We start from the raw sequence: 24,599 nt of genomic DNA on the forward strand, positions 1-24,599 counted from the left end.
TTATTTGAGAGAGAGAGAACAAGAGCACAAGCAGGGGGAGGGGCAGAGGAAGAAGGAGAAGCAGGATCCCCACTGAGCAGGGAGCCCAGTGCAGGGCTCAATCCCAGGACCCTGGGGTTATGACCTGAGCCGAAGGGAGCCACTTAACTGACTGAGCCACCTAGGTGTCCCAGTATTAACTCTTCTTTAAATGTTTGGTAGAATTAGCCTGTGAAGCCATCTGGCCCTAGACTTTCGTTGGGAGTTTTTTGATTACTGATTCAATTCTTTTGCTGGTTATTGGTCTGTTTAAGTTTTCTAATTCTCCTGTTCCAGTTTTGGTAGTTTATATGTTTTCAGGAATTTAATCATTTCTTCCAGATTGCCCAATTTGTTGTCATATAGTTTTTTATAATATTCTCTTATAATTGCCTGTACTTCTGGGTTGTTGGTTGTTATTTCTCCTCTCTCATTTGTCGTTTTATTTATTTGGGTCCTGTCTCTTTTCTTTTTGATAAATCTGGCTAGAGGTTTGTCAACTATTATTTTTTTCAAAGAACTAGCCCCTGGTTTCATTGCTCTGTTCTTTTTTTTTTTTTTTCCCCCTTCCTTCAGCTTGCTTTAGGCTTCATTTGTTGGTCTTTTTCTAGTTCCTTTAGGTGTAAGGTTAGGTTGTTTATTTGAGATTTTTCTTGCTTCTTGAGGAAGGCCTGTATTGCTATATACTTTTCTCTTAGGATGGTTTTTGCTGCATCCCAAAGATTTTGGACTGTTGTGTTTTCATTTTCATTTGTTTCCATGTATTTTTTTTTTTTTTAATTTCTTGAGTTCCTGGTTGAGCAATTCATTGTTTAGTAGCATGTTCTTTAACCTCCATGTATTTGTGGTCTTTCCAAACCTTCCAATCTTTTGGTGCATGGTATGATTTCAATCTTTTTGTATTTTTTTGAGGCCTGATTTGTGACCTAATATGGGATCTATTCTGGAGAACGTCCTTTGTACACTTAAAAAAAAAAATATGTATTCTGCTGTTTTTGAATGGAATGTTCTGAATATATGTGAAGTCCTTCTGGTCCAGTGTGAGATTTAGAGGGAAGATGGCAGCAGAGTTGGAGTATCCTAGGCTCATCTCCTCCCATGAAAACAACTATATAACTATTAAAACACCCTTAATACCCCAGAAGTCAACCTGAAAAATGATGGAACAAACTCCACAACTAAAGGGAGAGAAGAAACCACATTGAAGAATGTAGGAAGTGTGGAGACATGGTTTAGGGGAGAAACAGATCATGAATGCTGTGGAAGGGAGACACCATGGTTGCAGATAAGGGTGAGAGAGTAAAAGGAGTACACAGGGGAACACACAAGGAGAAAATCTCCTGAAGCCATTGCCTCGAAAATCAAGAGGTCTGAATTTCATGAGTTCTGGAACCAGTGGGGTTTAAAGCCTGGAGTTTTGAAGTGAGTGGGCTTGGCTGAGGTAGAGCCTAGACACTGCCCTGCTCTTGAAGAGAAGGCAGGCAAACAACCTGGGGACAAATAGTATAGAAATAGTGATTTGAAGAATGCCTAGGCACACAGGGAGGAGATTATTCCAGTCTTCTTGGAGAGCTTCCCTGAGAGGCAGCATTCACAGAGATGCCTCTCTGGGAACAAAAATGCTGGTTGGTGCCATTTCTTCCCCCACCCCTCAGCATAAACACAGGGCAAGAAGCAGCAGAGCACAGACACTGGCTGCCTAACTTGTTTACACCAAGTCCTAAGCCCTGTGCTCTGGCAGGACTGCCCTTTCTAGTTTGTCTCAGTCCCAGCAGGCGGGCCCTTCCCCCAAGAAGACTAGCAGAGCCCTCCCCAACCAACACTCCCCCCCCCCTGCCCCTGCTTATACCACGTCTCCTGACCAGAGAGTTCTGCAGGGCCTCAGTTCTCCTCAATTAATATCAGGTCTCATTTCACAAGCAGACCAGAGCATACCTAGTTAAAACTCTACATTCAGGCCAAGGACCAAACACTGCCCACAGCAGGCCAGGAGAGCCCCTGCAGACAACTGGCTTGAAGGACAGAGCAGCCAAAACACAACAACAGAGCACACACACTGCACACACCAGAGACACTCCCTGAAGTGTCAGGCTGTGGACACTACATGACCTCTTCTTCAGAAGGCTATTACTTTCAGGAACAGGAAACATAATTGGCTTTTCTAACACACAAAAGAAGACAGAGACTTAGACAAAATGCCAAGACAGAGGAATTTATCCCAAATGAAAGAATAAGATAAAGCCACAGCCAGAGATCTAAGTGAAACAGAGATAAGTAACATGCCTGATGGAGAATTTAAAGTAACATTCATAAAGATACTCACTGGGCTTGAGAAAAGAACAGAAGATATCAGGGAGACCCTTACCACATAGATAAACAAGTTTAGAAAGAATCAGTCAGAGATGAAGAATGCAATAAACAAGATTGGGAACAGGCTTGATGCAATGAGTAGCAGACTGGAAGAAGTAGAGGAATGAATCAATGATACAGTAGACAAAATAATGGAAAATAATGAAGCTGAACAAAAGAGAGAAAGAATTATGGAACAAGAGAATAGACTTAGGGAATCAGTGACTCCCTCAAACATAATGACATCCATATTATAGGCTTCCCAGAAGAGGAGAGAGAAAAGAGGGCAGAAAATTTATTTCAAAAAAATAACAGCAGGGCACCTGGGTGGCTCAGTTGGTTAAGCGACTGCCTTCGGCTCAGGTCATGATCCTGGAGTCCCTGGATCGAGTCCCGCATCGGGCTCCCTGCTCGGCAGGGAGTCTGCTTCTCCCTCTGACCCTCCCCCCCTCATGTGCTCTCTCTCATTCTCTCTCTCTCAAATAAATAAATAAAATCTTTAAAAAAAAAAAAATAATAACAGCAGAAAACTTCCCTAATCGGGAAGGAAACAGACATCCAGATCCAGAAGGCACAGAGAACTCCCATCAAAATCAATAAAAGCAGGCCAACACCAAGACATATTGTAATTAACTTTGCAAAATATACCGATAAAGAAAAAAATCTTAAAATCAGCAAGCCTAAAGAAATCCTTAACTTATAAAGGAAGACCTATAAGGCTAGCTAGGGATTTCTCAACAGAAACTTGGCAAGCCAAAATAGAGTGGCATGATATACTCAAAGTGCTGAAGAGGAAAAATCTGCAGCCAAGAATACTCTATCCAACAGGGCTATCATTCAGAATAGGAAAGATAAGGAGTTTCCCAGACAAAAAACTAAAGGAGTTCATGACTATTAACCAGCCCTGCAAGAAATATTAAATGGAACTCTTTGAGTGGAAAGGAAAAAATCAAAAGTGACAAAGACAAAAAAAGGATCAGAGAACATCTCCAGAAACAATGACAAAAGGAATATAAAATGGCAGTAAGGACATATCTATCAATAATTACTTTGAATGTAAGTGGACTAAACATCCAAAAGACCCCAATCAAAAGACATAGGGTATCAGAATGGATTAAAAAAAAAAAAAAAAAGAACAAGACCCATCTAGATCTGCCTACAAAAGACTCATTTTAGACTGAAAGACAACTGCAGATTGAAAGTGGGGAGGGTGGTAGTGGAAAAACATTTATCACACAAATGAATCTTAAAAGAAAGATGGAGTAGCAATATTTCTATGAGACAAACTAGACTTTAAAACAAAGATTGTAACAAGAGATGAAGAAGGGCATGATATCATAATAAAGGGGATAATTTAACAAGAAGATCTAACCAATTATAAATATTTATGCACCCAGCATGGGAGCCCCAAATATATAAAACAATTGAAAACAAACATAAAGGAACTCATTGATAACGATGCAATAATAGTAAGGGACTTTAACATCCCACTTACATCAATGGACAAGTCATCTAAACAGAAAATAAGCAAGGAAACAATAGCTTTGTATATTTACCTTATTGTATGTTATTTTCAAAATTTGCTTTTAGAATATTATAATTATTCATTTATTGTATTCTTAGGATATATTTCCAAAATTAAATCTGTTGCATAGCTGTCTTTGACAATTTTTAAAAAGCTATTAAAACATACATAAATTTACTCCTAGAAAGACTGAAGCCATTTATATTCCTATTAGAATTTTGTATCTGAATCATAATGACAAAACTATCATTAAAAATTTCATTTGAAAAGTTAACAAATTTATGTCATTATAGTTAACATGCATTTCTTGATTACTAGTGAGTTTAGTTTTTTCCTTGTGCGTGTTAGCTATGTTTTTGTGCATTAATTGTGATTTCCTTGTCAATTTTTTTATTTCACTAATAGAATATTTATGCATTCTTATAAGTGTAAAAGTATTGTTACATAAGAAGTATATAAACTTTTTTAGACAAAAATCATACAAGCTTTTTAGAAAGTATATAAGAATTTTTAATTGTTGCAAATTATTTTCCCTGTTTGCTAATTGTCCTCATTTCTTGAATATCATTTAATTTTTTTCAATGGGTATATATTCATATCATCTTAAAAAATATTTAAACTTGGAGATAAGGCAAATATGTAAGCACCAGATCCTTTCAATGTCATATTAGAGTATTATGTGATAGGCTTAACCCAGCATTACTTAATTATCTAGGGAAATGTACCTCAATTTGACTTTACTATTTACCAGTAATTAAGGGCTTAGGCTCTGTGGAGAGACACATTAAATTAAAGATCTTTGCCCAGTAGAATAAAATAGCCCAAAAGGTTACAGTTTTATTGCTATGTAAGATATTAATGAGTTTGGTCTCTAACTCAGCAAATCTATTTCAATATATCTTTCTTTGCATACTATAAAAATCCTTGTTTTACAAAATAGTCTGAAACAGCATCGACATTTAAATGGTCATAGTACTAATGGGATAATATATCTTTGATATGTTTATTTTTACATATTCATGATAGTCATGCTTTTCAATTTTTAATATTTTGAAAAGTTTTTGCAGGCTCTACCAATATTCCCAATTACACTCAGTTGTCAGAGCCCATTAAGCTACATAGACTGAGAAATGTACCTGTCAGGCTATTTAAATTCAAACAGGTCTTCTCTTGGTTTCTGAGGTGATTTCCAAGTAGCCCTAGAGCTTTATTTTTGCAGACCTCTCATTTGTAGTGATTAGAATATGGTTTTATAGCCTGAGAATTTGGTGAGTTTTTTAAAGGGATAAAGGGATTTATTCTCTCTTTGGTGAGCAATGATGAAAAATATGGCTTCTTTTTTTGTTTGTTTTCTGCTATTTGTGAGAAGAAAATTTATATGCCCCTTAGAAATCAGAGCAACTTTTTGAAATAAGTATTGTGGATTTCTGTATATCTGTTTACTTTTGACTGATGAATGAGGTTGTCAAAATGAAGCTGCAGGATCTCTCCATGCATATATGTGTTAAAACCCTTTTCCTCTCATTATGTGAGTGTGGACTGCTTTCTTATTTCTGGAGTGTATTATTAAATTTTATTATAATCTCAAATTAAAGTAGCTCTGTATTAGTTGCTTTTTTATTGTGGAAAAATACATATAACATAAAATTTACCATTTTAAGCACTTTAAATGAACATCTAAGTGCCTTTTACTATATTAACAATGCTGTGGAACCAGCACCACTATATAGTTCTAGAACTTTTTCATTAATCCTCCCCAACCAACCCCTCTGAAATGTTCCTGTATCCTTTAATCAGTCACTCCCCATTTCTTCATTCCCTAGCCCCTGGTTACCTCTAACCTGCTTTCAGTCTTTGCCTATTTGGGATATGCTACACAAATGGAATCATACAATATATGACATTTTGTAGTTTAGCTTCCTTCATTTAGCATGTTTTCAAGGTTTATCCATGTTGTGGCATGCATAGCTATTTCATTCCGTTTTTTAACTGAGTAACATCCCATTGTATGGATTTACCATATTTTACCTATTCATCCTGTAATGGACATTGGGTTGTTTCCAACTTTGGTAATTGTCAGTGGTGCTAGTATTATCATTCATGTACAAGGTTTTGCTTGAATACCTGTTTCCAATACTTTAGGTATATACTAGAAATGGAATTACTGGACCATATTCTAATTCTTTTTAACCTTTGAGGAACTGCCACACTGTTTTCGACAGTGATTGTACCATGTTACATTCCTATCAGCAATGTGCTGATTTCTCCACATTTCCGCCAACATTTGTCTCTTTGATTATAACCATTCTAGGGCATGTGAAATGGTATCTGACTGTGTATGTGTGTGTGAGTGTTTGTTGAGCATCTTTTCATGTGCTTGTTATTAATTTGTATATATTCTTTGATATACAGAGAAATGTGCATTCAAATTATTTGCTCATTTTTTGGGGTGCTTGGGTCGTGCAGTCACTTAGGTGTCTGACTCTTGGTATTGGCTCAGGTCATGATCTCAGGTCATGAGATGAAGCCTCATGTCAGGCTCCATGCTCAGCGTAGAGTCTGCTTAGATTTTCTCTCCCTTGCCTTCTGCCCCTCCCCGCTACACACTCTCTCTCTCTAAAATAAATAAATAAACCTTTCAAATTCTTTGCTCAATTTTTTAATTTGGTTGTTGAATTTCTGTTCTTAAATTGTAGGGATTCTTTATATATCCTGGATAATAAAGACTAAAGCCCTATCAGATATATGATTTGGAAATATTTGTCCCATTATGCAAACTTGTTTTTTGTTTTGTTTTGTTTTTACTTTCTTGGTAGTGTCCTTAGATGCACAAACTTTTTAGTATATGTGCTGCCAAAGTGAGCATGATGCACAAACTTTTGAAATTTTGAAGTCTCATTTAACTATTTTTGTTGCTGTTCTTACTTATGCTTTTGATGTCATATCTAAGAAACCATTACCAAATCCAAGGTCATTAAGATTTACCTCTATATTTTCTTCTAAGAATTTTATAGATTTAGCTCTTATATCTAGGTTTTTGACTCTATAAATTATTTTTGTATATGGTATAGGTAAGGGTCCAACTTCATTTGTTCGCATGTGGATATCTAGTTATCCCAGAACCTTTTTGTCAAAAGGCTATTCTTTTCCCATTGAATGGTCTTGGCACTCAGGTCAAAAATTAATTAATCGTAGATTCATGGGTTTACTTATGGACTTTCAATTCTGTTCCATTGCTCTATATGTCTATTTTTATGTCAGTATCATACTCTTGGTTATGTAGCTTGATAGTAAGTTTTGAAATCATAAATGTGAATCATCCAACTTTTTTTTTTCTTTTTCAAGATAGTTTTAACTCTTCTAAGCATTAGTTGGTTTACTAATAAATTAGATTAAAATATCTCTTGGGCACCTGGGTGGTTTAGTCGGTTGAGTGTCAGATTTTTTTTTTTTTCTTAAAGATGTTATTTATCTGAGAGAGAGAGAGAGAGTGAGTGGGAAGGAGAGGGAGAGAGAATCTGAAGCAGACTCCACACTGAGCTCAGAGTCAGACATGGCGCTCAATACCATGATGAAGAGTTGGACGCCTAACCCAGGCACCCTAAGTGTCAGACTCTTGGCCTCAGCCCAGGTCATGATCTCAGGGTTGTAGAATCAAGCCCCATGTCAGTGAGGACTCTGCTTGAGATTCTCTCTCCCTCTGCCTTGCCCCTCCCCTGCTCGGTGCGCACAAGCACACTCTCTCTACTTCTCTCAAAAATAAATAAATAAATCTTTAAAAATAATCTCTTAAATTGTAGAATATGAAAAAAATAAACAAACAAAAACCAGCTTTTATCCTGCTTTCAGGATAGCAGTTTTCTATATTCAACATGCCACTAATACATATTTAAACTTTGCAATATGTCCGTTTTTGTGGAGTTACATAATGACTCTTTCTGTGAAAGACTTTTCAATTCTCTCTCTATATAAGATTCAAAGAAAACTCTCCTGCATGAGAAGTATTTATCAAAGGTATTTGCATAAGAAAAAAATGAGGCTTTCCTCATTTTTGGGCTTTCCCCACATACCAAGAATAGGAACTTTACTGTGTAATCTAGGCCCTCATTTTCTGTGTACAGGACCCAACTGCTTTAATAACACACTTAGGCAGAAGAAAAGCTTTTCCAATACTCTGTCCATTATCTTAAGAGAGAATGTATTATTCTTCTGGGCAATTCAATAGGTAGAAGAGGATTTTTAAGCTTCAGGGCTCAAGACTTAATGATATATTTCTAAATTCCATGTTTTATTTTATGGAACATCATTAACTAATATATTAATTTTATAAAACTTTATCAAGTATAAAAAATAAATGGAAAAGATTATGTATTTTTCTTTAATATTCCTACTCAGGAAATGGAAAATGAACAAATATATATACACAAGTGCCAGGGAGTTTTGCAGAAACTTACATGGGATAGACATGATGACCCCCACCCAAGTATAAATGAAGAAAGCAGCTAAGGAAGGTCTGTTGAAGGATATACCTCCTAAGCTAATTATTACTATAACAAATAATGATGAATGAGGTGAAATTTAAGAAAGAAAGGGAAGAAGAAGTAACACATGCAAACATATTGATTCAAGAGGCCATACTAAACTAGGGTTCAACAAGAAATTCAGCATATCCTGAAGACAAGAAACAAGATAGTGAGTAAGAAGACATGCTGTTGTTGATGAAAGAGAAGACTGCTTTATAGTGTGCTAGCTCCTAAATTATTTTATGTTAATGTTGTTTCTATAGCAATGTGGCATGGTAATTTAGAGTATGTCACTGAAAACTACTAGACCTTTCCTTACCTGGTCAAATTCTAACTCTATCATTTACTTGGTATGTGACTTTAGACCAGTTACTTAATAATTTTGAGCCTCAATTTGTAAATTACATGAATAGCTAAAAACACATGTAACATTATGTTATACACAGCATTTCTCAATAAATATTGTGTCATTATTAGGATATTATTATTGCTATTCCAGTATTAGTACACAAAACACACATTTATTAGGGTGTATTAATGTATAACACAACTTTGAAAGTCTTTTCATGATTCCTTAGGTTTTAGGATATAAAAGAATGGTCACCTTCATACCCCTGGAGAAAAGTAAACATAATGATTTACCAAAGATATATTGACTTATTGAAATTTTCAGAAGTAATCTCAAAAGTGCAGACAAAAATATCCTTTTAAGCTTGAATAGAGTCTAAAGAAGGACCTTTTTTCATTTTAAGAAAATCAAAAGAATATGGAACAAACATAACTCAGCTACACATATCTAAAAAAATGAAGGAAAACCCCTGTAGACAATGAATATGATATATGTAAAATGAATACATTCAAATTTTAAAGCAGATTCTACACCTGTCACACATAAGTGCCAATTTTTTTCTTATTTTTTGTCTTTTCATCTGTGTAGAAAAATAAAATAGGATTCTATAAAACAGAGATATTTCAGTTTTCATAAAGACAAATCTTTGAAAATAATGAAATGCTTAGTGTCAGAATTAAATATCTCATGTCTACCTATGGACAACCAATGATTTCACATTAACTTTTCACATTACATAGAAACTTCATCAGTAATTTGCACTTTTAACCCCAAAAGAAAAGTGTCAGTTTGGATATAAGTACACCAATTATTTCTAAGTAGTAAAGAATGGCTCAATTTTATAAATATAATGTGTTTCAATAATTCTCCAATCTATATAAAATATTCAAACTAGGTAATGCAAATTGACTAAGGTCAATGAACTAGTGAAGTTCATAAACCTCTGAAAGTATGTTGAAGTTATAGGGAATTTATTGATCTGAGATGTAGAAATTTTTCTAAGAGAATTATAATTAAGCATTTTCCTACTTTCTATGTAACTCCACCCCTTGAGAGGATTGGAAATAGATATTGAACACTTAATTAAGCCAGATCATTAATTAAAATGCTGCACTGCCTCATTACTGGCTCACACTGGTATCAGAACACCACAACAAACAAATCCTAGTTAGGCATCCCCCATCAATTTTATAATCACCCTTGGATTTGGCTTAAGAGGTCCACATCTCAAGACCCTGCTATATCAGCTTAAAGCTTACAGTATGATGTGGAAATTTTTCCCAAGTTTAAGAACAACAGAAATCACTTAAAATATTTCATTTTAATGTATGTTCTAAATGTTCTTTCCAATATTGTACCACATTCAGTCTAATAAAAACTCACTGGTATTCAAACCAAAATAATTGGTGAAAACACCTTAAACACCTTCTCTGTCCCTCTTCCTGTGCTGTGATTCCCTCTGCTCATTGGGAAGCCTGAACCACATCTTCTACTCCTGTCACACAAGGTAAGGTCAGAGTTAAGTGTAAAGCCAAGATGTTTATATGAGACACTACATAGTAGCTTTTCTTGAATGTCTCTTTACTCTTCTGCTGAGGCTCTAACCCTGATTAGGGTAAGGTTTGTGTAGAGTGGGTATTTGACCTCTCTGGAAAAAAACAAACAAAACAAAACAAAATATAACTTGAAGAGCAGGTTTGATGGACAGCATGTCAAGTTCTAAATAAGAGAGTTTTCTTCAGGAAAACAAAGAGGATTGAGGAAATCTCAGTTTCTTGACCCATGATAGATAGAGGAAGAAGAGCCTGGAAAGAGAGGTGTAAAAGCAAAGCTATCTAACTTGTGTGATTTGATAATCTATCCCTGGGAATGTTCATAGTATTTTTATTCATAAACAAATTTTGATATATTCTTCCAATGAAATACTACTCGGCAATCAAAGGGAATGAACTGCTGAATGATGAAGCAATGTGGATAAGTCTTAAAGCTATTAGGTTGAGAGATGAAAGACAAAACAATACATATTATGATTCCATTTATATAAAGATCAAGAATAGGAAAAACTGATTCATGGCTTTCTATACCTCTATAAAGGTAGAATAGTGATTGCTCTGGGTGACAGGGTGAGGTTTGACTGGAAATGGGCATTGGGGAACTCTCTGGAGAAACAGAAATGTTTCTATCTTGACAGTAGTATGGGTCACAAGAGTATATATGTTTGAACTACATTTCAGAGTTATGCATTTCACTATACATGTGAAAAATGAAGGAAAACATATCTATATTCAAATATATCTATATTTGTTTTTTTAGAGAGAGAGCAGAGGGAGAGGGAGGGAGAGAATATTAAGCAGGCCCCACACCGGGCACAGAGCCTGACAGGGGGCTCCATCTCAGGACCCTGAGATCATGACCTGAACTGAAATCAAGAATTGGACTCAATCGACTGAGCCACCCAGGCACCCCACATGTATTATATTTTAAGTAAAATATTGTTCTACAGCCAAATACAAGAAAGAAGGAAGGCAGGGAGGGAATGAGGAAGGGATGGTACAAGCTTGGGTTATTAGGTTAATATAGTACAATCCATATTCCCAGGTCTGCTACTTACTGTATGACCTTGGCCATATTACTAAAACTATCTAATTTTTTAAGTTTGTTACCTAAATAAAGGAGTTTTTCATGGTACTGTAAGATTGTTATGAAGATTAAATAACATGACAAATGTATGCAAAGTCTTTAGCACTGGGCTGCCTCACAGTTAATAATTGCTGGATGGCAGTGATAATGGTGATGGATAATAAGTACAGTGTAGGAATTATCTGGGGAATATGGCTGAACTGCAACACCTAAAGAGAAAAACTTGAGAAATTACAAACATCTTCTCAAGGTAGAGGTGACATCGTCTTTAAACCCTGCTTGGCAATCCCTGACACACCACCATGATGCCCAGGGAAGACAGGGCGACCTAGAAGTCCAACTACTTCCTTAAGATCATCCAACTTCTGGATGATTATCCAAAACGCTTCATTGTGGGAACAGACAATGTGGGTTCCACGCAGGTGCAGCAGAGCCACATGTTCCTCTGCAGGAAGGCTGTGGTGGGCAAGAACTCCATGAAGCACAAGGCCATCCAAGGGCACTGGAGAACGCCCTAGCCCTGAAGAAATGGTTGCCTCATATTCAGGGGAATGTGGGTTTTGTGTTCACCCAGGAGGACCTCACTGAGATCAGGGACATGCTGCTGGCCAGTAGGTATCAGCTGCCACCCGTGTTGGTGCCATGGCCCCATGTGAAGTCCCTGTGCCTGCCCAGAACGCTATTTTGGGCCTTAGAAGACCCGCTTCTTTCAGGCTGCAGGCATCACAATGAAAATCTGCAGGGGCACCACTGAAATCCTGAACGACGTGCAGCTGATAAAGACAGGAGACAAAGTGGGACCAGCGAAGCCACACTGCTGAACGTGCTGATTATCCTCCCGCTTCTCCATCCAGCAGGTGTTTGACAATGGCAGCATCTACAGCCCCAAACTGCTTTATATCACAGAGGAAACTGCATTCTAGCTTCCTGGACGGTGTCCCCAGTGTCAGTGTTATGTCTGCAGACTGCTTACCCGACCGTCGCACCAGTACCCCCTTCTATCAGCAATGTGTACAAGTGCGTCTGGCTTTGTCACGGGAGACTGATCACGCCTTCCCACTTGCTGAGGAGGTTGAGGCCTTCTTGGCCGATCCATATGCATCTGTGGTTACTGCCCCTGTGGCTGCCACCACCGCTGTCACTCCTGCTGCTGCGGCAGTCCCAGCCAAGTGCGAAGCACAGGAAGAGTCAGAGGAGTTGGATGAGGAGATGGGATTTGGTCTCTTTGACTAATCACCAAAAAGCGACTCATAAAGCTAACTTCAGTTGTAAAACAAGGAAATAATGGCTTACTTCTCAAAAAAAAATTTTTTTTTTTCTAAGAAGGAAGGACTCCACTAAAAGAATGTCCAGTATGTATTAGTCACTGAAATATTTACTTCTCCAGTACTGTTGCAGAGCCAAACTGCCTCAAAAGGAAAAGAGTAAGTTAGAAAAAAGTGAGAGATCCTTTGTGGCTACTAGAATTCTAACTACAGAGTAGAGTGAGAAGTGGGGTGCTGGACCCCAAAGAGGCGTGATCTGCCACAAATGGCAATAGTTCCATCACATAAATCTTTTTAAGATTTTATTTATTTGAGAGAGAGAGAGAGAATGAGTGGGGGGGGGCAAGGAGCAGAGGGAGAGGGACAAGCAGACTCTGTGCTGAGCTCAGAGCCTGATGTGGGGCTCGATCCCATGACCCTGAGATCATGACCTGAGCTGAAATCAAGTCAGACACTTAACTGACAGCCACCCAGGCGCCCCTCACCACATACATCCTAAGGGTAGCCAGAACAATGTGGACCTGAAAGACAAAATTCAGGAGTGGAGGTACGTGAAGAAGTGGCCAGTGCCAGACCAGGAAAGATAACAGCCAGCAGGTTCTCTGCCCCACTGTCGATGAGTGAATGAGTGAATCAACTTAGGATATTCAAGGAAATCATTATCATCATCATCACTGATGAGAGGACAAAAGGCACCTGAAGGCAAAACAAGAGCTGATACCCCACGAACGCCCTCCCCTTAAGGGGGAGTATGTATGACATTCCTCCAGTACTGTGGCCGCCTAAGAACAAAGGCAGGGAGAAACAAATGGTCAACTGAAAAAGATTACAGTTATGCAGGATAAGAAACTCCACTACAGTTTGTAACTGTCTTAATGATTTACAAGAAAAACACAGTATTAATAATAGCCAGACTTCCAGGAATCTATAGAGTCAATTTCCTGGCGCCTCAATGTTACTTTCACCTCCACAGGATAGAAAACCCTATATAATCAGTCACTCTTTATAATCACAGTGCAGCTCTCTCTGCCTGCGGGTCCTGTCCCTGTGCTATAATAAAAGCACCACTTTGCACTCTATAACATCTCAAGAATTCTTTCTTGACCATGTCACTCCACAATCCAGCATCATCATCATCATCCATGTATTGATAATTTACTATATGCTCAGACATTGTATATCGCTTATCTAGTTTTACCCCTTTCAAACAACCTTGTTGAGATCTAGGTATAAAATCCTTCAATGTACATATTTAAACTGAAAGAGTCTACACATGGCTTTCTTTAGAGCTTCTTCCCCTCTGCACGGAGCTGACTCCTGCTTTCTGAGAGAAGAATTGCGGAAATTTTTATTACAATTTCTACCTGAATAAGGATTCAAATCTCACAAAGACAACTTTTGAAAAGTGTAATAACTCCTTTTCTTGAGTTAACTGTCTGTTTACACTCAGATTCACCTTTGTCCTATTTTTATTTTGATATCTTATAGAACATACTACAACAAATTTCATAGAGGCCTTTTACCAAAAGAATAAAATTTAGACTTTTTAAATGGGTTCAATATGGAATCTAGAGAGAAAAAGATTATTTCTTAGTGTTTCAACTTTAGTTCCTCTAAAATGAGAATAATTTTATTTGACATAAGTTATTTTTTTCGGATGCCTCTATCCCTTCATTGTAATACTCTAACCCCAAATCCATTTGACTGAATGTTAGAAAAGTAAATGTACTTTGAGTTGAATAACTTAAAAGTTGTTGGAAAACTTTTGAAACTGATTTTAGTAATTATTTAATTATCATGTTATCCTTCACACATAATTTTTAAGTTATAACTTCATTTTGTTGTTCATCTCCTCCTTTAGAAAACAGATTTTTAAACTCAAAGCACCAACCAAGTATTTTCAGATGAAAATTATAATTATGTAGCTGTTTGAATGTTTTCAAAATCCTCTTTCCAAAGGCTGCCTTTCAGTTAGAGCTCATTGATATTTTGCCCCAATTGTTTAGAAATATATGTCAACTTCTTTATAAGTGCTAATTAAAAGAAGTCACTGATTTACAAAGGGTGATTTTTCAAACACATGTATACACACGCACAGACACACAGCATCGAGAGAGTACAGAAAGGGAAGTTACAGCTCTAAAATATCTTCTCTTTCTCTAAGATTAAAACTTAAAGGCACACACATCACTGTAATTGGACCAAAATGTGAGAAGGAATCTATTACACTATCTTAATAACTATTTTTTAACTTTGTAAGTTAAATCCAGCTCTTAAAACTTAGAAAGCATTTTATATAATTTCTCCAAAATGAAAAAAAAATAACTTATCTTCTAACATGAAATTTAAAAACTTCCGTGAAAACGTGAGTTAGATATTGGGAATTTTTTCCTGAATTGATTGAATATATGATTTTACAGATCCAGATTATCCTTATAATAGGTAGTCATTATTTCCATTTATCAAACCAAGTATATTTTACCTGCCTGGTCCTTTTTTTTTCAGAGAAGCCTCTACTATGTACTTTGAAAATTTTTATATTTTGTTTATTTGTTTCACACTTTAATTTTCCTACTTCTTTAACCACTGTTCCATAAGGACGTCTTTCTCCTCCGACAAAAACATCATTCTGAAAGTTCTGACCTATATCAGGTATTTCTGTCTCTCTCCAACTTCATTCAATTGCCACTCACTTAATGAGCTTGACCATTTCACCATGTGCTGGCTTCCTCATCTGTCCTTCCAGCTTTATGTTTGACTGAGCTTCTATTTGCCAAAAGCCTGCTGAATATTTCTATCAAAATGTCTCTCTGGAAACTCAAGCTTCACCTGTCCCAAACTAATGCTATTTTTGTAACGAATATTTTCCCCTAATATCCCCCTGCATCAAATTCATTCTGTATATAACTACCCAAATCCTATTCTCAACTAAACCCTAAGTCACTTAAGTGCTCAAAAAGCATTTAATGGCTCTCTATTTTTCAGTCAGTAAAATCTCAATTTGTGATTCAAGTTCAGAGAGACAATTAACATGACCCCCCAATTTTTCCAGTTTCAGCCATGTTTATATTTCTTTCCCTGACCACGTGCTCAAGCTACCCTCTTAGACAGAGGGTAGCTTGTCTACCTTGTTTTCTATCATCTTTGAACACCCTCATCGAAGGTCATTAACCACCTGAGATATCTGATGGGCACTTTTGTTTGAGATAATTTGGGAAATAAAAAGATCTTAAAAACAAAGTAAAACAAACCTATTTAAAATCTCTAAACATATTTTGGAACCAGTTTCTACAAGGAATAATTTACTGCAATGTATTCTCAAATTATCTGAAAAGCAAAATCATAATAAGAAACATTACATAATGGAAACTAATCCTAGCTAGAACATATGAGAAAAATACATTAATACAAAAGATAGAGTTACTTTAAAAATAAAATATAACTTTTCATTTATCCTATAAAAATATATAGATTAGAAATTCTAAATGTAAAATACTTGGATTTATTTAAAAACCAATATTGCCTCCCCACCCCACCCCCCCCACACACACTAGCTGGATGTTCATAGGTTATAAGTCCTCTTATTTAAACCCTTGTACAGAAAACCAAACATTGCTTCAATGAACAATGAGTCATTTGATTCATAGAAGTGACAACCTAAAATTATGTATTCCAAATGTATATTTTTGTTACAACTGAATGATTCTAAAACACTTCCAATGAAGCATAACACATCAACAGTGACATACTGAAACATCAGAGTCTTCTGGATTGTCAGTGGAAATAATGGATAACCAATTACACTAAGTAGCGAAATATCAATCAGTATATTTTGCATTCTAAAAATAAAAAATAAGAATTGCTTTATGTTCATTTCATTATTGACTCAATCTTTTTTTTTGGAATTACAATATTGCCAGAGACTTTTATTTTTTATTACTAGAAAAATAAATGGAGTTGCAGTGTATCTACATAGGTGAGAGGGAAATTATTCCCTTAGTTAACTAAGCCATTATGGATTTTTTTTCTAAAATAAATAAAGACATTTATAAGACATCAAAAACCTAATTTCTATTCAAACTATCATTTATTCTTTTCCTGATTTATTCTTACTATTTCTCTGAAACACTAGAATGAAAATCATGATGCATATAGTCTGCTATAGTTTTTGTTTGTTTGTTTTGTTTGCTATATTTTTAATTTGGCTTCATGTTTGTGAAAAAAAGATTAATAAAATCATAAAGTCACCTATAAATGATATCACAATATCATTTTCCTAAATGAAAATATGAGGGTATTTTTATATCAGAAAAAAATCTAAAATGCTTATATCTCATAAGTATATGGCTCTACATCCTTTTGCTGTAGTAAAGCAGTATCCTTTTTTGGGATTTATTTTCCTTCCTAAAAATGTGGCCAAAATGAAAATTGTAAATTCTATTTGTGTGAAAATTGTCATTGGAATTTTGATAGGAATTACGCTGAATCTGTATATTGCTTTGGGTAATATGGAATTTTAACAATATTAATTCTTCCAATCTATGAACATGAAATATTTTTCTATTTATTTGTGTCTTCTTCAATTTCTTTCATCAATGTCTTATATTTTTCAGTGTACAGGTCTTTCATCTCCTTGGTTAAATTTACTCCTAGGTATTTTATTCTTTTGGATTTAATTGCAAAGGGGATTTTCTTAATTTCTCTGAAAATTCTTTGTTGCTATATAAAAATGCAACAGATTTTTGCATATTGATTTTGTACCCTACAACTTTACTGAATTCATTTATTAGTTCTAGCAATTTTTTGGTGGAGTCTAAGATTTTCTATATAGAAAAACATGTCATCTGCAAGTAGTGACAGTTTTACTTCTTACCAATATGAATGTCTTTTATTTCTTTTCCCTGCCTAACTGCTCTGGCTGGGACTTTCAATACTATGGTGAATAAAAGTGGTGAGAATGGGTATCCCTGTCTTGTTCCCAACAAGGAAAAGCCTTCAGGTTTTTGCTATTGAGTATGATGTTAGCTGTGGACTTGTCATATATGGTCCTTATTATGTTGAAGTATGGTCCATCTAAACCCACTTTGTTGAGAGTTTTTATTATAAATGGATGTTAAATTTTGTCAAATGTCTTTTTCTGCATCTATTGAGATGATCATGTTTTTTAATTTTTATTTTGTTAGTGTGTGTATGTTGAACCATCTCTGCATTCCTTAAATAAATCCTACTTGATCATGGTGTATGATGTTTTTAATGTATTGTTAAATTTGGTTTGCTGATATTTTGTTGAGGGTTTTGCATCGATGTCCATCAGTGATATTGGCCTGCAGTTTTGTGTATGTGTGTTGTCCTTGTCTAGTTTCAGTATCAGGGTAATGTTGGCCCATTAAAATGACTTTGGAAGTGTTCCCTCCTCTTCAAATTTGGAAGAGTTTGAGGATAACAGGTATTCAATCTTCTTTGAATGTTTGGTAGAATTCACCATTGAAGCCAATTGATCCTGTACTTTTGTTTGTCAGGAGTTTTTGATTACTGACCTAATCTTCTTACTAGTAATTAGTCTATTCAGATTTTTTATTTCTCATGATTCATTCAGTCTTGGAAGATCATATATTTCTAGGAATTTTTTTTTTTTAAAGATTTTATTTATTTATTTGACAGAGAGAGACACAGCGAGAGAGAGAGCACAAGCAGGGGGAGTGGGAGAGGGAGAAGCAGACTCCCCGCTGAGCGGGGAGCCCAATGCGGGGCTCGATCCCAGGACCCTGGGGTCATGACCTGAGCCGAAGGCAGACGCTTAACGACTGAGCCACCCAGGCGCCCCTATTTCTAGGAATTTATCCACTTCTAGGTTGTCCAATTTTTTGGCATATATTTGTTTATAGTAGTCCATTATGACCTTTTGTATTTTTTTGTTATCAGTTGTAACTTCTCTTTAATTTCTAATTTTATTTATATGAGCTTCTTCTCTTTTATTCTTAGTGAGTTTAGTTATAAGTTTGTTATTTTCATTAATCTTTTCAAAGAAGCAACTCCTAGTTTCATTGATCTCTTCTACTGTCTTTTTAGTCTATATTTCATTTATTTTCACCTTGATTTTTATCATTTCCTTCCTACTACTAATAATTTCACTTATATCTGGAATCTACAAAAAATAACACAAATGAATAAACAAAACAAAACAAAACAAAACAAAAAACTCATAGATATAGAGAACAGAATTGTGGTTTCCAGAGGGCAGGAGGTTTGGGGGGTTGGGCAAAATGGGGGAAGGAGATCAGGAGGGACAAACTTCCAGTTATAAAATAAATAAATCCTGGGGGTATGTATTACTGGGACTCTTGTTAATAATATTGTATTGCAAATTTGAAAGTGTTAACAAAGTAAATCTTAGAAGTCCTCATCAAATGAACAAAAATTGTGACTTTGTATGGTGAACAGATGGTGAATAGACTTAATGTAGATATCATTTCACAATGTATACAAATGTCAAATTATTATGTTGTAAACCTGAAACTAATATAATGTATCTCAATTATACTTCAGTAAGAAAGGAAATTATAGCCATTCAATTATAAGTCTGGAAATAGCACACCCATTTTCACATTAATTATAAATACAATTTGGTTGTATTATAGCAGTAAGACATGGCTTGATATAGAAAATTAAAGAGAACCAAGTTTAGAGATTTTTAGCCTCAGTGAAATTATCAATTAATAACAATTAGGAAATATAGACTCTGATAATTACATCAAAATCTATAATATTCATTAAATCAACTTTGAGACAAGCAGAACATACAAAGCATTAAAGTAATCTATCTTAGCTCAGGGTGCTTTATTATGTAAAGATCCTAGATCAAATAGATTGACACATATGTTTGCTGGTGTTTATTTTAATACAATATAATGCTAAGCTATAAATCTTCATAGGATAATCAATGTCAACAACTAATCTACTAATATTACTATCCTAAGAAAAACATAATTGCATAAATTCAAAGAGATGGGTAATGATGGGCATGATAGATGCCTTGTAAATCAGAGTAATGCCACATAAATTACATTTGTTGATATGATCACAATATCCAACATTCCTAATATTTATATTGCTTATTTAAAAATTGAAGGAAAGATTCAGCGTCCCGAAACCAAGACTTCTAAAACAATTTGATAAGCAGCGTTTCCATATCTTCAATGTCATAAACATAAAATAGCAAAAATCTAGGAATCTTATCTGATTTTAAGTGAAAATATTTATCTTAAGTTTAATTTAAAATGTTACTTTTAAAACAAATGTATAAGTACATAATTCAATCTTTAATGAAAAATCATACTGGTAAACTACAAAAAAACTACAAAAAGTGCTATAAAATTATTAAGACCAGAAATAATGATAGCCTCTGTAGTAGCTTATAGAGTGACCACAAATTCTTCCCATTGGTGTATGTCCTTTGTAAACAGACTTTACTGTTTACCATTAGGAGATAGAGTCAATTTCTCCAATGAATTTGGGCTCAATCTTGTGACTTTTATTGGCTAATGGGTCATGGACAAACTGACTATAAGCAGAGCCTTGAGATGCACTTGTACACGGGGGCTGCCTTCTTTTGCTGCTGGGAGCCATTGTGTTTTCATGTGATCAAGCAGCGACTAACCTAAATGATGAAAGACCATATGTAATGTCATCTCAGCCATCATGGCCAACTGACAAATAACTGTGAGGACATTCTAGATTTTCCATCCCCAGGCCAGTTAGTACAAACTAGAAAAACTTCCTGAATATGCAAAAATTTGAGAGGAATAATAAATGCTTATGGTTTTAAGGTGTTAAGTTTTGTGTTAAAGTCTTTTTTTTTTTTTTTAGCAAAAGCTATCTGAATCAGTCTTCGAATATTGCTTTTAAGCAATTAAACTATTTTTCATAACTATTATAACAACAAAAAATAGTCTAATAAACAACATGATTACAGCAAACAATAAGTTAAATGTGACATTATGGTATGACATAAAATTCTTAATTAACCAAAATTAATAGTTTATATACTTCCCTATTAAAACCATATGCCTGGGGCGCCTGGGTGGCTCAGTTGGTTAAGCGACTGCCTTCGGCTCAGGTCATGATCCTGGAGTCCCTGGATCGAGTCCCACATCGGGCTCCCTGCTCGGCAGGGAGCCTGCTTCACCCTCTGACCCTCCCCCCTCTCATGTGCTCTCTCTCTCTCATTCTCTCTGTCTTAAATAAATAAATAAAATCTTAAAAAAAAAACAAAAAAAAAAAAACAAAAAAAACATATGCCTGTCCACTAATTTTATGAATTTTGAAATAACATACAAGGTTAGATATTTGAATGACTACTCAGCTAATTAAACATTATTCCAAATGTAGTAGTGTAAAGCACTTGGAAATACTAGAATTACTTTCCCTGCAAAGCTTTTTGCTAATTGGATGATTTCCCAAGTTCTCTCTGATAAACTCTGTTATCTAATGGTCAAGAGTATTTTGACTCTATTTCCCTCCTTTAGATTTTCATGATCAGAAGAAGAAGTCAAGATGGTGAAACTGTATTAAGCTGAGTGAACTGCGACATGAAATGCTGATTGCAAATCATAGATGAAGAGGGCAAGAATGACACAGTAGTACCTCAGCACTGATTTTAAAAAGATCAAAAAGCAATAAATGCAGGTATTTGTATAAATTATGTTAAGTTTCTCCTTTTGTACTTGAGGATAAAGTAAGAATAATAGAAATATAATTCACTTCACAAATACCTCCTGGCAAGAAATGCAATGGCAGACAATTACTAATTACACCTAAAATTTATTGAAGACCATTATTTGCAATAATTTATATTTCAAGGAATAAGAAAGAGATAGAGAATAAAATGAACTTAAATATTTTATCAAGGAAAAATACTGCTACAATAACTTTTACTACACTAATAACTACTGCATAGGTAGGCAATGGGCAGTGACTACAGGGCATAAAAGAGCTATGACATTTAATTAACCATTCCTCTTATTGTTTCCTTCCTTATTTCCCAGACATTTAAATTTCTAAATTAATACTTTCGTGACCTGGTTAAAGACTAGAACCATGTAATTCAGCCTTAGAGTGGTGTCAGGGTCAAAGAAACAGTTCACAGCACAAAGTAAATTTTAATAGTTCAAAACCTTACTTTGCATATCTCAAAATCTATGAAAAGAATCTGAATACATAATTATTTTTCTGCCCCATCCATGTTTATAGAATCTGACAAATGCCTCCAGTACTTTTCAGCTTTTCTCTCCCTCTTTCCATTCTTTTTCTCCTTTCCTGAATTATGTAGATTGACCTACCCCTTTTTTTTTTTTAAAGCAAGAAAGACTCCTTTCTCTATGTTTTTAACTAAAGAAAAAAGAGAGAAAATGACAATATCCTCTGGGATCCTGAGGGATAGTGTGAAAACTAGGGCCTTGAAACGAGTTCAAATTTTTGGCCTGTGACATATGCTTGTTATAATAATTTTAAAAAACTGAAGTGTCTAAATTAAATTTGTATTCTGTTCTGTTTCATTTCATTATCAAATATAAATTCTACTAACAAATTGGTGGGCATTTTTCCATCATATTTTCCTTTTTTTTATAAAAAATACACAAACATATATTCGCATAGAAGAATTTTTCAGTTGTTGTTCTTGAAAGGGAGGGGAAGAAAAATAAGACAGAAATGCAAGAATGACTCAGCAGTATGATAAAATGCTTTTATATTATAGATGTCTAATACCTATGTATAAACAATTTCTAAAATAAAATTTTAGACTTCCTGTAAAATAAAAGCATTTTATCACATTGCATATCAAAATGTAAATACTCCATCTCCTTAGAACTTTTGTGAGGTCTTTACAGAATTAAAAAAAAAAATCATGTGTGAATATATCTGTTCATTTTAGAGGATTAAGAAAATAGGGAAATCCAGGAAATGACAGAAATCCATATTTGGGTAAATGTCATAGCAGAAGTAAAAACTTTCATATGATACAGGGGGAAAAACAAACCAAAACATTCAAGAGTGACAGAAAATTGGAGCCAGAGGACCTAAGTTCCCTGGAAATCCATACAAATCTTATAAGTGGACTTGAAGATATATATAAAAAATCTTAAAGATTCAACCAAAAAAACTGTTGAAACCAACCAAATTTGTAAAGTTGCAGGATATAACTTTAAGTTTCTAAAAAGCAGGATGACCAAGGGCAACATATAGATTCATTGTAATAATAATGTTACACTTAGCATTAATAAAATTAATGAAACCAAAATTACATCGAATTAACTTATTCTTTCTTTTCTTAGTCTCTGGGAATTTTAGGATCTTGATATGTCTTAGTAAGTTTGTGATAAAGATTACTTATTTTGTCACATGTGCTATTTAAAGCAGGTTCTGTTTTATAGGAGGCTGCTTTTACTTCAAAAGAGATTTCAATTGTTATGGAGATAGAAAATTAACAAGTAGAGATTATACCTTAAATCTTTCAATTATTTTATTAATGCAAATCAAAGGAAAATCAGAGAAGGGGGAAGTATCTGAAAAAGCAAAAATCGTGACTATAATAAAGTATGAGCTTTTATGATTAGGAAGCATACTATGGTAAAATATGGACAGAAAGGTAGTTACAGTATTTGTAATTGGATTTTATTGTGATAGTTCTCCTGAGTGTACAATGAATGAAGTGTAGGATGACACTAAAAATATTGGTCAAAACCAGTGTTTTTCCAGGTATAATGCAGGAGTACCAGAGATCCAACAGATTCTTCTCATGGATGGGCCAGATCTCCATTTCCATTTGCATTATATTGCTTTTATTTTTTTCAAGATTTCATTTGAAAGAACAATCTCATATCTAGAAATCATTTATAAACCATCAATTGAGTAAATATGAATATTTTAATTTGTAATAATTAAGAGTAATGGATTTTAGTATTAAGATACTGAGTATTTCTGTTTAAAAAATATATCTTTATCTATGGCTCAGTGTAATACCTTTTAATAAAATTTCTAGCATTCTATGTCTCAGAAATATTAAAAAGAATGATTGTCTACCACATTAAAATACAGCAACCTCAAATAATGGGTAAGAATGAAGAGCTTTTCCAGTTAATGAAAAATCTGTTTATTATTTTTAAAGAAATGCATTTCATTAACTTGAAATATAGTATACTAAGCAAAAGTAAGATAATAGCGCAGTTTAGAGTATCAGTGCCTTAGGGATAAATTCCAAATTCCTTAGCATTCAAACCCTGCATGTGTAAAGCCATAAGCTGCATTCCAAATCAATGTTCCCTTGCTCCTTTTTATCTTTGTTCTTCAAATGTTTTTTTGCTCACTCAAGTCCCTAAAATATTTTTAAAACTATATCCCCTCAAATATTTTTAAGCTGACATTTGAAATATTTTTGGCATCTAAAGTTTAATGTTTATAAGGGATAAACTATGTGACACTATTGTATATGTATTTTAAGTGTATTTTGTGGAATGTTCCAATTTTGGGGAGTTCTACATTGAGCTTATCCAAATGATAGAACACATCGCCATCTAACCTAAATCATCAGTAAAAGCAGTCTTACTTTCTATCAAAAAAAGTTTGAATGTTTCATTTCAAATAAATATATTAATATTATCCCACGATAATTAACTTATTTTTTATTTATAAGTCTAAAAGAGAGATTTCTGCCATGAGCTTAGGGTCTGGAGGAATGCATAGGCTGCCCTTTCAACAGTCTTCCCCAACCACTGATACTTTCCAATCTCTATTGCTTTTACATTTATTTATTGACTTATCAATCTATCAACTTTTTACTTTTACTTCCTGGGCAGTGTATCCTCAAACTTTTTTTTGTTGCTTAACCAACCACTTCTCCCTCACTCTAAACTTCTTATATTCACAACAATATT

At 34.7% G+C, this 24,599-nt stretch overlaps 1 protein-coding gene and 1 pseudogene across 2 annotated transcripts in view; one reads left to right on the top strand and one right to left on the bottom strand.

The window, feature by feature from the left end:
- Positions 1-24,599, bottom strand: part of SGCZ (sarcoglycan zeta) — a 1,078,188-nt gene that overhangs the window by 168,346 nt on the left and 885,243 nt on the right. The gene's annotated exons all lie outside the window — the stretch shown is intronic.
- LOC118520517 (large ribosomal subunit protein uL10 pseudogene) lies at positions 11,667-12,637 on the top strand (annotated as a pseudogene).

The sequence above is a fragment of the Halichoerus grypus genome, chromosome 3 (genome assembly GCF_964656455.1).
Source record: "Halichoerus grypus chromosome 3, mHalGry1.hap1.1, whole genome shotgun sequence".
NCBI classification, from domain to species: Eukaryota; Metazoa; Chordata; class Mammalia; order Carnivora; family Phocidae; genus Halichoerus; species Halichoerus grypus.